The 12,145-nt window shown below is 40.8% G+C and overlaps 2 long non-coding RNA genes across 2 annotated transcripts; both read right to left on the bottom strand.

Moving 5' to 3' along the window:
• Positions 1-201: 201 nt before the first annotated feature.
• On the bottom strand, positions 202-3,029 carry LOC127342286 (uncharacterized). Its single transcript, XR_007876499.2, has 5 exons — positions 2,736-3,029; positions 2,551-2,647; positions 2,309-2,385; positions 1,351-1,425; positions 202-1,197 (listed from the first exon to the last, which is right to left on the bottom strand). It is a non-coding gene; the product is annotated as an uncharacterized lncRNA (long non-coding RNA).
• A 4,789-nt stretch (positions 3,030-7,818) lies between these two features.
• LOC127342285 (uncharacterized) lies at positions 7,819-11,740 on the bottom strand. The gene is made up of 5 exons (XR_007876498.2): positions 11,195-11,740; positions 11,010-11,106; positions 10,768-10,844; positions 9,809-9,883; positions 7,819-9,655 (listed from the first exon to the last, which is right to left on the bottom strand). It is a non-coding gene; the product is annotated as an uncharacterized lncRNA (long non-coding RNA).
• Positions 11,741-12,145: the final 405 nt, after the last annotated feature.

Raw genomic sequence — 12,145 nt, 5'->3', positions numbered from 1 at the left:
CATGTGGGCATCATCCCCGCATATCAACTATGCCATGACAAAAACTCGGACATAGCCTTTCGCCTGTCTCCCTTAACCTGAGCCCTTCCCTGCGGGCTTAACCCTTCTCGGCACCCCGGCAGCATACCTCCTTTTTGAGCGTATCTCCGGCGCCACGACAGAAGACCTCGCAATCGTCCGGCTGCAAGTTAATGCAGTGTATTGCCTCCTTCAGAGCGCAACCCGGTGTCAGAGGTCATCGTGACCCTCCTAGAGAGTGGTGAAGGTATCTCATGTTAAAAAGAACAAACTACGAGCTAAGCCCCGTGCCCATGTTGGGGTAATGTGGTTGCGCGATTTAGTTGTTCCGGGCGAATACAAAGAATCGTGTGTCGTTTTTCTCAAAAACCCAAGTCACACACACACTTTCCTCTTTCCAACCATCTTTGTCAAGATCATTTCCTTTCATAAACCATACACTTGGGGTAAGGTCGACTCACCCAAGGTTTTCTCAAAACTTTTACAACAAGGTAAACCTTGAGGGGTTCCCAACCTAAAGTTTCATGAGTTGAACTAGTATAGCACTATGGCCGAGATGAGAGTCATCATGCCATAGATGAGGTATAAAAGGGGTAGTGAAGTGGATCATACTTGCTTAAGGTAAGCATGTATTATGACAACACAAGGAGGAATATACTTTCAGATTTGTGGTGCTAACTACACAAATTAGATAGTGGAGTGTCACTATCCAACATATTCTCCAATATGGTACACGGCATACTTCTCTCAAGTTGAGAATACACCAAGATCATGACATTGATACCTCTATACTACAAAAGTGGTGAGTGTGGTGTAAGTTACTATCTTGAGATGGAACATGCTCAAGTTGAGCATACAAGATAACCAATTGGAATAGCACGGCCATGATACCATGCATCCATAACACAAGGACAATAGTGGAGTATCACCACTAAGGAGTACCCCACTTGCAATCACACATAGATGACATAAATAGAGAGAATAACACACATAGAATTAAGGTGTTTTGGACATCAACAAATGACATCCAACTAGACACCAAGTCAGAGATCAAAAGATGGCTTGCCTTGGCTTATTTGTCCCTGTACTTCTTCAACTTCATCAATATAAGAATCCCAACAACATAAATAAAATCCTTGTCCGATTCCACTTCTTTTTCTTCTCCGGAATTGTTCGCATCTATCGCCGGAAAATATAAAAGGAACACAATCAATCACATTGCATCAACAAGACAACATTCAACAATCAACAACTAACCAAGCAGCCAAGGTATAACATACTAAGGACTCATAGATACTACAAAGCAACTAAAAGAGAACCCAATTTATTTACCTAGTAAAGGTATGAGAGTGCCACGACTTAGCAATTGCCTCTCTAGGTATCACCATGGCACAAAATAAGTATCCCCTGGTAGATAACATCATAAAGAGGACAAGTGCATTAGTTTGGCCTCACAAACATTCACAATGCATTTTCAAACATTTTTGGAAAAGTAGAAAACAGTTTTCCTAACTTAATTTGTTCCCATAACACTACAACCAAAATAGGAAGCAAACCATATTCCACATCATTTGAAAACTTAAGCAAAACAAAAGAGCTAATGTTAGGTTGCAGAGGTTTTGTTTTGCAAGCATAAAACAAAGGTTGCCCATCTCTACTAAAAAGAGTTGGTCAAGGGTTTTAAATAAACCGAAAAGTTTTGCTTCAACAAAGCATGTCACACATAAACATTACTAACAGCAACAAATATGAATGAACAGAGACTAATAATATTTTTCCTAGATAGCCAGTACTAAAACAAGACTAACACAATTGGAATCACCCAAAAATATTAAACCTACAATTTTAGGAATTTCTTTGAATCTGACTGTCCAGAAAACAAGATCTGTAAACCACAAATCGTAGAAAAATCCTAAAAATATGAGGCCACTTGCATTTGAAAGGTAATGAAACAGAGATGCATACACAATTGGATTTGGGTTCAAATTATTTCTGAAACTCTCACAAATGGATTTACAAATTTACTGCATGTCTGTACCATTTTCTTCCTTTCTGGAGTTACAGAACAGAAAAGTTTTGAAACTTGTTTGAGGTGATTAAGAAAACATTCAGTAATCCTACAGAAGTGGAATCACTCAATTAGGTTCAAAAATGGATTTTTGATGAATTAAAAGCTAACAGCCATGCCTGCAGAACATACAGAACAAGTTTAATTCATCAAAAATCATACACAAATCATAAAAATATGAGGTCTGCTGCATCTGAAAGGTATTGAATAGGTGGTTCTTACCCAGTTGGTTTCATTCAAAAATTCGTCTCCAAGCTCCTGGTTTAATTCGACAAAGTCAGATCTGACCAGATCTTGATCTGTGAGCCATTTCAGTTTCAGGAGGTCAATCGAAGTGAAACCACCGCCAAAATGAAGGTATTGGAGAGGGCTTTCACCCAAAGTTGAGTTTGCTCAAAAAGGTTTTGTAAAACGGGAGAAATCTAACAAACAGTGATTCTGCATGTTTTCAGAACTTTATTTACCTTGCAAAATCCGTACCGAATTTGAGGATGAGACCAACGCCAAGTTATAGATATTTTCCGTATCTATCTGCGGAACTTTGAATCACTCGATTTGGATCTGCACACAAGATTTTGCGGATTTTACAAGTTCGTACCAGAATCTGAAACAGCGAGATACAGAAATTACTGCAAGGTTTTGGACGAACTTTGCTCAAGAACTTCAGATCTGAGGATAGCTCAACCTTCTCCATGCTTGGACCAACATGCACCTGCATCAAGATCCAATATTGTGAGAGGAGAAATGAGGAATAGGGCTGGATTCATCTAGGGTTAGGGGAGAAGAGAGTGAGAGGGAAGCTCTCATGGTGAGGGGAAGCTTGGGAGAGGAGGGAGTTGCATCTTGGAGAGGTTTCCATGGCCATGGCCGGCCATGGAGCTTGGGAGGAGCAGCAGCTCGTGGGGAGGTGGAGGAGAAGAGTGTGAGGGAGTGGGAGAAGAAAAATGAGGGCCAAAGGTGGAGGTGGTGGCCGGCCAAGCTCTTTAAATAGAGGGAGGATGGTGGCTGCCTCCTTTTTCATTGGCCAAGGGAGGTGGCTGCCCATTTATTGATTGGGTTAGGTGGGAGGCAATGCTTGTGGAGGAAGAAAGTAAGAAGGACAATAGCTGGCCGAAATTCTTGCCATGGCCGGCTCCTCCGTATTCTACTCAAAAATGAACAAAGAGAGAGATGCACAACATCCATGTGAATAGATCAAGGCATGATGTTGAGGAGGTAATGTCAATGAGTGATTTTGATGATGATAAGATTAGGAGTAAATACATAAAGATAGAAAGGAGTATGAGGGTGGCATGTGCCATGTGCCATGAGAATAATCTCCACCACTTTGGTGGAGACCAACTTATGATGAAGATAGTTCCCAAGGTAGAGTTAATGAATAGAAGTTTTCATTTGATTTCAATCTTGGAAATATTGGGGTTGACCACGTGCAACAATGCATGAGCATGTCAAGGTAGATGGGATGGTGATGGTGGCTTAGTCAATGATAGAGCAAGATTAAGAGAGATAGTGAGTGAAGTATTTATATATTCACAAAGATGAATATATTGACATAAATCATCAATTTATGAGGTCAAGGTGATGATGGAAAAGAATAGAGGATTGGGATGGGTATGATGGAATATAAGTTGCTCTTCACAAAAGAGGTCAATTGGGAAGTGATTTGAAAGTATCAAATGATCATCCATATGATCAAAAATTGGAGAATGAGGGGATACCATGTGGCAGAATCAGAGATGTGCAGGAGATGCCATTTGAAGTAGAATTCAATTGAAAGGTATATGACACACCTCAATTGTCTAGAGACAATTGGGAATGAACTTAAGTGGAGTGGAATTTGAAATTGTTGAGATAAAACTAATTGGAACATAGGAGTTCAAAATATTCTACCTACTTTCTCAAGTAAGTAGAGTTTTTCTCAAAATGTAAAATAAGCAAGAGGAAAACCAGGAATGGTATAAGTACCATAAACAAGCCTTTTGTTAAAAAGAAGGCAAGATAGAAAATGATGTTTTAGAAATCAGTACTTGGTAGAAATGGGACGAAAACAAAACCCATTTCAGTTCCTTGTTTTCTTTGCAGAAATATCTTGAAAATATTTATAAAACTAGAAGTAGCTTTGTGATCAAAACTAGAGAAGGAATACAATAGGGTTTTTGAGGAGGAAAAACTAATTTAGGGAGGAGTGTTCTCAAGGGTAGATGATGGCTACAAAATGTATCCATCATTCCCACTCTTGGTTTTGTGAAGATAAACTTGGATGAAAACAAAAACAAGAGGTAAAAGAGGAAGAAGTGATCTGATGCTGGAACATGGGATAGGATACCAGATCAAGTTCAATATATGAGTTGCAAGGATTGACTGAGACATGCAGGACGTGGAGGTCAAAGAGGATGTTGCATAGATGAGATCCATGCATTGAAGTCAACAATAACAGTGGTGGTTGCTTAGATATCAACTGCCAAAGTCTGGACATTTTAAGCCTGTCAACACAGATGGTCGACATGGCCACAAAACCAACAAGGATGAGTGGGTACAAGAGAGTGATGTAGCTAGGGGTAGATGATCCCAAGTTTTGAATTAAGGATGATTGAGCTAGGTTGCACCACAAGGAGAAAAATCAAGGTGGCACACTCAGGTTGCCATCAGGAGAAGAGTTTGATGTAATAAGAAGGAAAACAATTCTTCCTAAGTCACACATGTGTTTTTATTAGGTGAGTTGCTTGTTTTACCACTAGGGGTGTTGTTCTTTGATGTAGCTCAAGACAAAACTCGCAAGCAAATCAAGATAATTTATCTACCAACAGATCAAGGCAATTCATCATAACAAACAGATCAAGGCAATTCATCTTAATTAGTCTAAAAAAAAAAAAAAATTTGTTCCCCCTAATTTTTGAAATATGGACAATTAAACAAGTTTGCAAAAGTTGGGGTGTTACAGATCTTCCACCCTTAAAATAATCTCGTCCCGAGATTACTGAGCGCAGAACTAGAGGGGTTGTAAAACTTAACGAAAGTTAGACTCCATTCTTCTGTAGACGTGTCGTTATAGAGAAGGTCGTTGCTTCATCTTCTGGGAGACATGATGGATTTCTGCCGGTGGCGAGCTTCATGAAGAGGTTGACTACTCCATGCAGATGTTAGACCTGTAGCTTCTTAACGACCCTAGTGGAGCTCACGACTCAGAAAATTTAGTGCACTCCAATGGTGCCTTAGCGGGGTTGAAAACTTTTTAGAGTTAGCTTAAATTTAGTGGAAGACGAAGTCTTCCACCCTTAAAATTGTTCATCGGGGAAGGGTGTTAAAAACTATAAGCTTCGGCCACGGTCTTGTCGGGCGCTCCTTGGAGAAGTCATTGATCTCCTGTCTTGAGTTGAAAACATCTTCAGAGGGCGTTGTGTAGTCCATGGCTTCAAGAGGGGTTGGTGCATCCCACGTTTCCAACGGTGTGTTAGAAAGGTTTAAAATGTTAGGGTTAGCTCCAACTTTTAGTGGAAGACGAAGTCTTCCACCCTTAAGATTTTTCATCGGGTTCTCGGAAAAACTCAGGGCCTCTGCCTTGCGGTCCTGTCGGGGCTTCTGAAGGAGTCGTCGATCTTCCGTTATTCAGTTGTAGAATCTTCGGGGCGACGTGCAGTCCACATCTTCGAGAGGCACTCACGTGTTAACTAAACCATATGGGATGCGCGGTGAGTTAGTAAGTTGATGAAACACCTAGTTGGTATCCATATGAAACAGCAATAGAGGTCGTCGAAGACAATCTTCAGCTTGCGGGTTGGTGCTGACGTACAACAATTGTTGAGCGGTAAGTTGCACCTAGTCTTGAGTTCTTGAGGTATCTTCCGGAGTCTTCACTTGATGAGGACCAGACGAACCATGTGATGTAGCTCGGCTTTGACGCTATTGTTCCCTCACCTTGTTAGATGGTGTGTTAGAGGGTGGTTTTTAAGAAGATATCCTCGAGGTTAGCGCGATTATATACCAAGGTTGGACCAAGTTAGTAAGTCTTCTCGCCGAGGTGCAGTCACTCTTGAAGGTAGGGGCTTTTGCTTCGTTGGCGTGGTAGAGTCGCTCCAGCTGATCTTGAAAGTAGTCGGTGTATATAGGGGTATGAGTTAGTTTCCCTGACGGTTGAGAAACAACTGCTAACGGGTTTAGAGTTAGAGTCTTTCGTTAATCTACCCAACTAACTAGCAGTTAGCAATACACCGGCGAGGCAAACTTTAATCCTATCATAGCATGCGACACCCATACAATAATAACCAGAGACAAAATACCACTAACAGAGGCTACTAGTATTTTTCCTAGATGCACAGTAACAAAACAAGATCAACACAATTGGAATCATTCAAAAATATTTATTTTTCAATTTTTGAGACTCAAAATACTAACCAGAAACAGTGATCAAGTTTTATTTATTAAAAATCGTACAAAACTCCTAAAAATACACGGTCAGTGGCATCTGAAAGATAATTTCATACTGGTTCTAGTGCAATTTGAATCACATCAATCGGAGCTACCAAACTATTTTTATTAGCAAAACAGTACACTTACAAATTTCCATTTTTAATTTCTGTTTTACAAATTTCAAACAAATTGAAAAGGGCGGGAACGTCTAAATAGCAAGACACACATGCACACAACAAATAGATACAAACACTCAAGACAGCACACTAGGGAACTACAAGCAATCAGCACACCAAACAAGGCACTCTAAGTATCTAGAGATACCTAACACGTGGGGGTAGCTCAATCGAAGCGATTGAGTTTTTCCTATCCATCCTATAGGTTTGGGGCTGGTCACATATGTCGACGTCTTCATCTTGCTGGCATAGACTTCAACTTGGATCCTTGTAGCATTTGGTGGCGAAGGGGCCGGGTGTTGAGTCATTGATGTTGAGGTGGAGGGGAAAACTGTGTAGAACTTCTTGTGTCGACATCCCGGAAATATGAGGTCTTCGTAGAGGTAGCGGTTGAGGTGCTCCCGAAGTCGAGATCTTCTCGTGGCTGGCCTAAAAATAACTAGTCAAGAAACTGAGGACTTGATCCCTGACGACTGCAAAAAGTGCAAGTCCACGGGGGAACAAGGTCAGATCTTTGACATACTTTGGTGAAAACCAAAGACATGATCTTATTATCTCTTTTATCTGCACACTAAGTCGGCCTCCAATCTTCAATAGTTGTTGTTGGAGATACTTGAGACTTCATAAAAAGTCGATCCATCTTCGACTTCAAGTCTCCAGTCTGAGTTGGGGACATCGTCCAACATGTAGGTTTGAAGTGGTTGAGACAGTAGAGCAAGAATTTTCAAACCTTTTTATAAAGCGGAGAGGTAAGAATTTAGAAGCTTTGGATAAATAACAGGAATAGAAGCTATACTTCCGACTAAAGAAGAATTTGTTTCGTAAATAGTTTTTCCCAAGTACTTGTTTCCTAACTAACGTCCATGCTAACTAAGGTCTCCTACAGTCAGGATAGCTCTGATACCAGCTCTGTGGGGACCCCGGACTAGCTGTCCGAAATACCCTGTTATGTATACAGTTCACGATCCCATGATCAGTGTGTCGTGAACACATAACCGAACTGATATCAAATTACACCATCCATTACAAAGCGGAATAAGAAAATTACAACATGGTCGCATGACCAATACTTACATAACAGCCTCAGAGGGCCTAACTAAACATCAGAGTAGCATCATCACTTCAGAATAAGCACTCCAAGTCATCTGCCATAACCCTACAGGCAACTGACTGGGAAGACGTTCCTAGCTCGCATAGACGTCGCCAACTCCTTCTTCATCCGTCGTGTTCCTCCAAGTCTGGCCAAGTAAATAGCCAGGGACAAAGCCGTGAGTACATTTGGAATTGTACTCGCAAACCATCAAGAAAGATGCTAACAGAGCTAGCTAAAAGAGACAAGAGAGGAAGAATAGTTTCTCTTGTGGATATAGCATGTGAAAGAGAATCAGTTTCTCTTGTGGATGTAGCATCCCAACATCACAGTTGAAGGGGACACTAAGAAGATCCTATGACATCTCTATATCTTTGTTAAAGAAGATACTTCAAAGATAGACTACGACATCCATATATCTTAATCGAAGAAGAGTCTCCCCACATGAAACACTAGGAAGGGTCACCCAATTTTTGTTTCTTTTTCCTCGACCATCTCCATATGGTCGGCACCAGCCTTTCCGTACCCTTCCGGTACATCCAACACACACATTTCCTTTGGAAATCATTTTCAAAACCAAAACTCAACACAGCTCGGTAACGGCCATCCCAACCGTCCATGACCGCGGACGCGGCTATTCGAATAGATTTGACTCTGCAGAGTTTGCACACTTTCCCCACAAGATCCGCGAGTTCATCATGTGGGCATCATCCCCGCATATCAACTATGCCATGACAAAAACTCGGACATAGCCTTTCGCCTGTCTCCCTTAACCTGAGCCCTTCCCTGCGGGCTTAACCCTTCTCGGCACCCCGGCAGCATACCTCCTTTTTGAGCGTATCTCCGGCGCCACGACAGAAGACCCTCAGTAATCGTCCGGCTGCAAGTTAATGCAGTGTATTGCCTCCTTCAGAGCGCAACCCGGTGTCAGAGGTCATCGTGACCCTCCTAGAGAGTGGTGAAGGTATCTCATGTTAAAAAGAACAAACTACGAGCTAAGCCCCGTGCCCATGTTGGGGTAATGTGGTTGCGCGATTTAGTTGTTCCGGGCGAATACAAAGAATCGTGTGTCGTTTTTCTCAAAAACCCAAGTCACACACACACTTTCCTCTTTCCAACCATCTTTGTCAAGATCATTTCCTTTCATAAACCATACACTTGGGGTAAGGTCGACTCACCCAAGGTTTTCTCAAAACTTTTACAACAAGGTAAACCTTGAGGGGTTCCCAACCTAAAGTTTCATGAGTTGAACTAGTATAGCACTATGGCCGAGATGAGAGTCATCATGCCATAGATGAGGTATAAAAGGGGTAGTGAAGTGGATCATACTTGCTTAAGGTAAGCATGTATTATGACAACACAAGGAGGAATATACTTTCAGATTTGTGGTGCTAACTACACAAATTAGATAGTGGAGTGTCACTATCCAACATATTCTCCAATATGGTACACGGCATACTTCTCTCAAGTTGAGAATACACCAAGATCATGACATTGATACCTCTATACTACAAAAGTGGTGAGTGTGGTGTAAGTTACTATCTTGAGATGGAACATGCTCAAGTTGAGCATACAAGATAACCAATTGGAATAGCACGGCCATGATACCATGCATCCATAACACAAGGACAATAGTGGAGTATCACCACTAAGGAGTACCCCACTTGCAATCACACATAGATGACATAAATAGAGAGAATAACACACATAGAATTAAGGTGTTTTGGACATCAACAAATGACATCCAACTAGACACCAAGTCAGAGATCAAAAGATGGCTTGCCTTGGCTTATTTGTCCCTGTACTTCTTCAACTTCATCAATATAAGAATCCCAACAACATAAATAAAATCCTTGTCCGATTCCACTTCTTTTTCTTCTCCGGAATTGTTCGCATCTATCGCCGGAAAATATAAAAGGAACACAATCAATCACATTGCATCAACAAGACAACATTCAACAATCAACAACTAACCAAGCAGCCAAGGTATAACATACTAAGGACTCATAGATACTACAAAGCAACTAAAAGAGAACCCAATTTATTTACCTAGTAAAGGTATGAGAGTGCCACGACTTAGCAATTGCCTCTCTAGGTATCACCATGGCACAAAATAAGTATCCCCTGGTAGATAACATCATAAAGAGGACAAGTGCATTAGTTTGGCCTCACAAACATTCACAATGCATTTTCAAACATTTTTGGAAAAGTAGAAAACAGTTTTCCTAACTTAATTTGTCCCCATAACACTACAACCAAAATAGGAAGCAAACCATATTCCACATCATTTGAAAACTTAAGCAAAACAAAAGAGCTAATGTTAGGTTGCAGAGGTTTTGTTTTGCAAGCATAAAACAAAGGTTGCCCATCTCTACTAAAAAGAGTTGGTCAAGGGTTTTAAATAAACCGAAAAGTTTTGCTTCAACAAAGCATGTCACACATAAACATTACTAACAGCAACAAATATGAATGAACAGAGACTAATAATATTTTTCCTAGATAGCCAGTACTAAAACAAGACTAACACAATTGGAATCACCCAAAAATATTAAACCTACAATTTTAGGAATTTCTTTGAATCTGACTGTCCAGAAAACAAGATCTGTAAACCACAAATCGTAGAAAAATCCTAAAAATATGAGGCCACTTGCATTTGAAAGGTAATGAAACAGAGATGCATACACAATTGGATTTGGGTTCAAATTATTTCTGAAACTCTCACAAATGGATTTACAAATTTACTGCATGTCTGTACCATTTTCTTCCTTTCTGGAGTTACAGAACAGATAAAGTTTTGAAACTTGTTTGAGGTGATTAAGAAAACATTCAGTAATCCTACAGAAGTGGAATCACTCAATTAGGTTCAAAAATGGATTTTTGATGAATTAAAAGCTAACAGCCATGCCTGCAGAACATACAGAACAAGTTTAATTCATCAAAAATCATACACAAATCATAAAAATATGAGGTCTGCTGCATCTGAAAGGTATTGAATAGGTGGTTCTTACCCAGTTGGTTTCATTCAAAAATTCGTCTCCAAGCTCCTGGTTTAATTCGACAAAGTCAGATCTGACCAGATCTTGATCTGTGAGCCGTTTCAGTTTCAGGAGGTCAATCGAAGTGAAACCACCGCCAAAATGAAGGTATTGGAGAGGGCTTTCACCCAAAGTTGAGTTTGCTCAAAAAGGTTTTGTAAAACGGGAGAAATCTAACAAACAGTGATTCTGCATGTTTTCAGAACTTTATTTACCTTGCAAAATCCGTACCGAATTTGAGGATGAGACCAACGCCAAGTTATAGATATTTTCCGTATCTATCTGCGGAACTTTGAATCACTCGATTTGGATCTGCACACAAGATTTTGCGGATTTTACAAGTTCGTACCAGAATCTGAAACAGCGAGATACAGAAATTACTGCAAGGTTTTGGACGAACTTTGCTCAAGAACTTCAGATCTGAGGATAGCTCAACCTTCTCCATGCTTGGACCAACATGCACCTGCATCAAGATCCAATATTGTGAGAGGAGAAATGAGGAATAGGGCTGGATTCATCTAGGGTTAGGGGAGAAGAGAGTGAGAGGGAAGCTCTCATGGTGAGGGGAAGCTTGGGAGAGGAGGGAGTTGCATCTTGGAGAGGTTTCCATGGCCATGGCCGGCCATGGAGCTTGGGAGGAGCAGCAGCTCGTGGGGAGGTGGAGGAGAAGAGTGTGAGGGAGTGGGAGAAGAAAAATGAGGGCCAAAGGTGGAGGTGGTGGCCGGCCAAGCTCTTTAAATAGAGGGAGGATGGTGGCTGCCTCCTTTTTTCATTGGCCAAGGGAGGTGGCTGCCCATTTATTGATTGGGTTAGGTGGGAGGCAATGCTTGTGGAGGAAGAAAGTAAGAAGGACAATAGCTGGCCGAAATTCTTGCCATGGCCGGCTCCTCCGTATTCTACTCAAAAATGAACAAAGAGAGAGATGCACAACATCCATGTGAATAGATCAAGGCATGATGTTGAGGAGGTAATGTCAATGAGTGATTTTGATGATGATAAGATTAGGAGTAAATACATAAAGATAGAAAGGAGTATGAGGGTGGCATGTGCCATGTGCCATGAGAATAATCTCCACCACTTTGGTGGAGACCAACTTATGATGAAGATAGTTCCCAAGGTAGAGTTAATGAATAGAAGTTTTCATTTGATTTCAATCTTGGAAATATTGGGGTTGACCACGTGCAACAATGCATGAGCATGTCAAGGTAGATGGGATGGTGATGGTGGCTTAGTCAATGATAGAGCAAGATTAAGAGAGATAGTGAGTGAAGTATTTATATATTCACAAAGATGAATATATTGACATAAATCATCAATTTATGAGGTCAAGGTGATGATGGAAAAGAATAGA

This window comes from Lolium perenne, chromosome 3 (assembly GCF_019359855.2).
Source record: "Lolium perenne isolate Kyuss_39 chromosome 3, Kyuss_2.0, whole genome shotgun sequence".
Classification (NCBI taxonomy): domain Eukaryota; kingdom Viridiplantae; phylum Streptophyta; class Magnoliopsida; order Poales; family Poaceae; genus Lolium; species Lolium perenne.
This window is presented reverse-complemented; position numbering and strand designations above follow the sequence as displayed.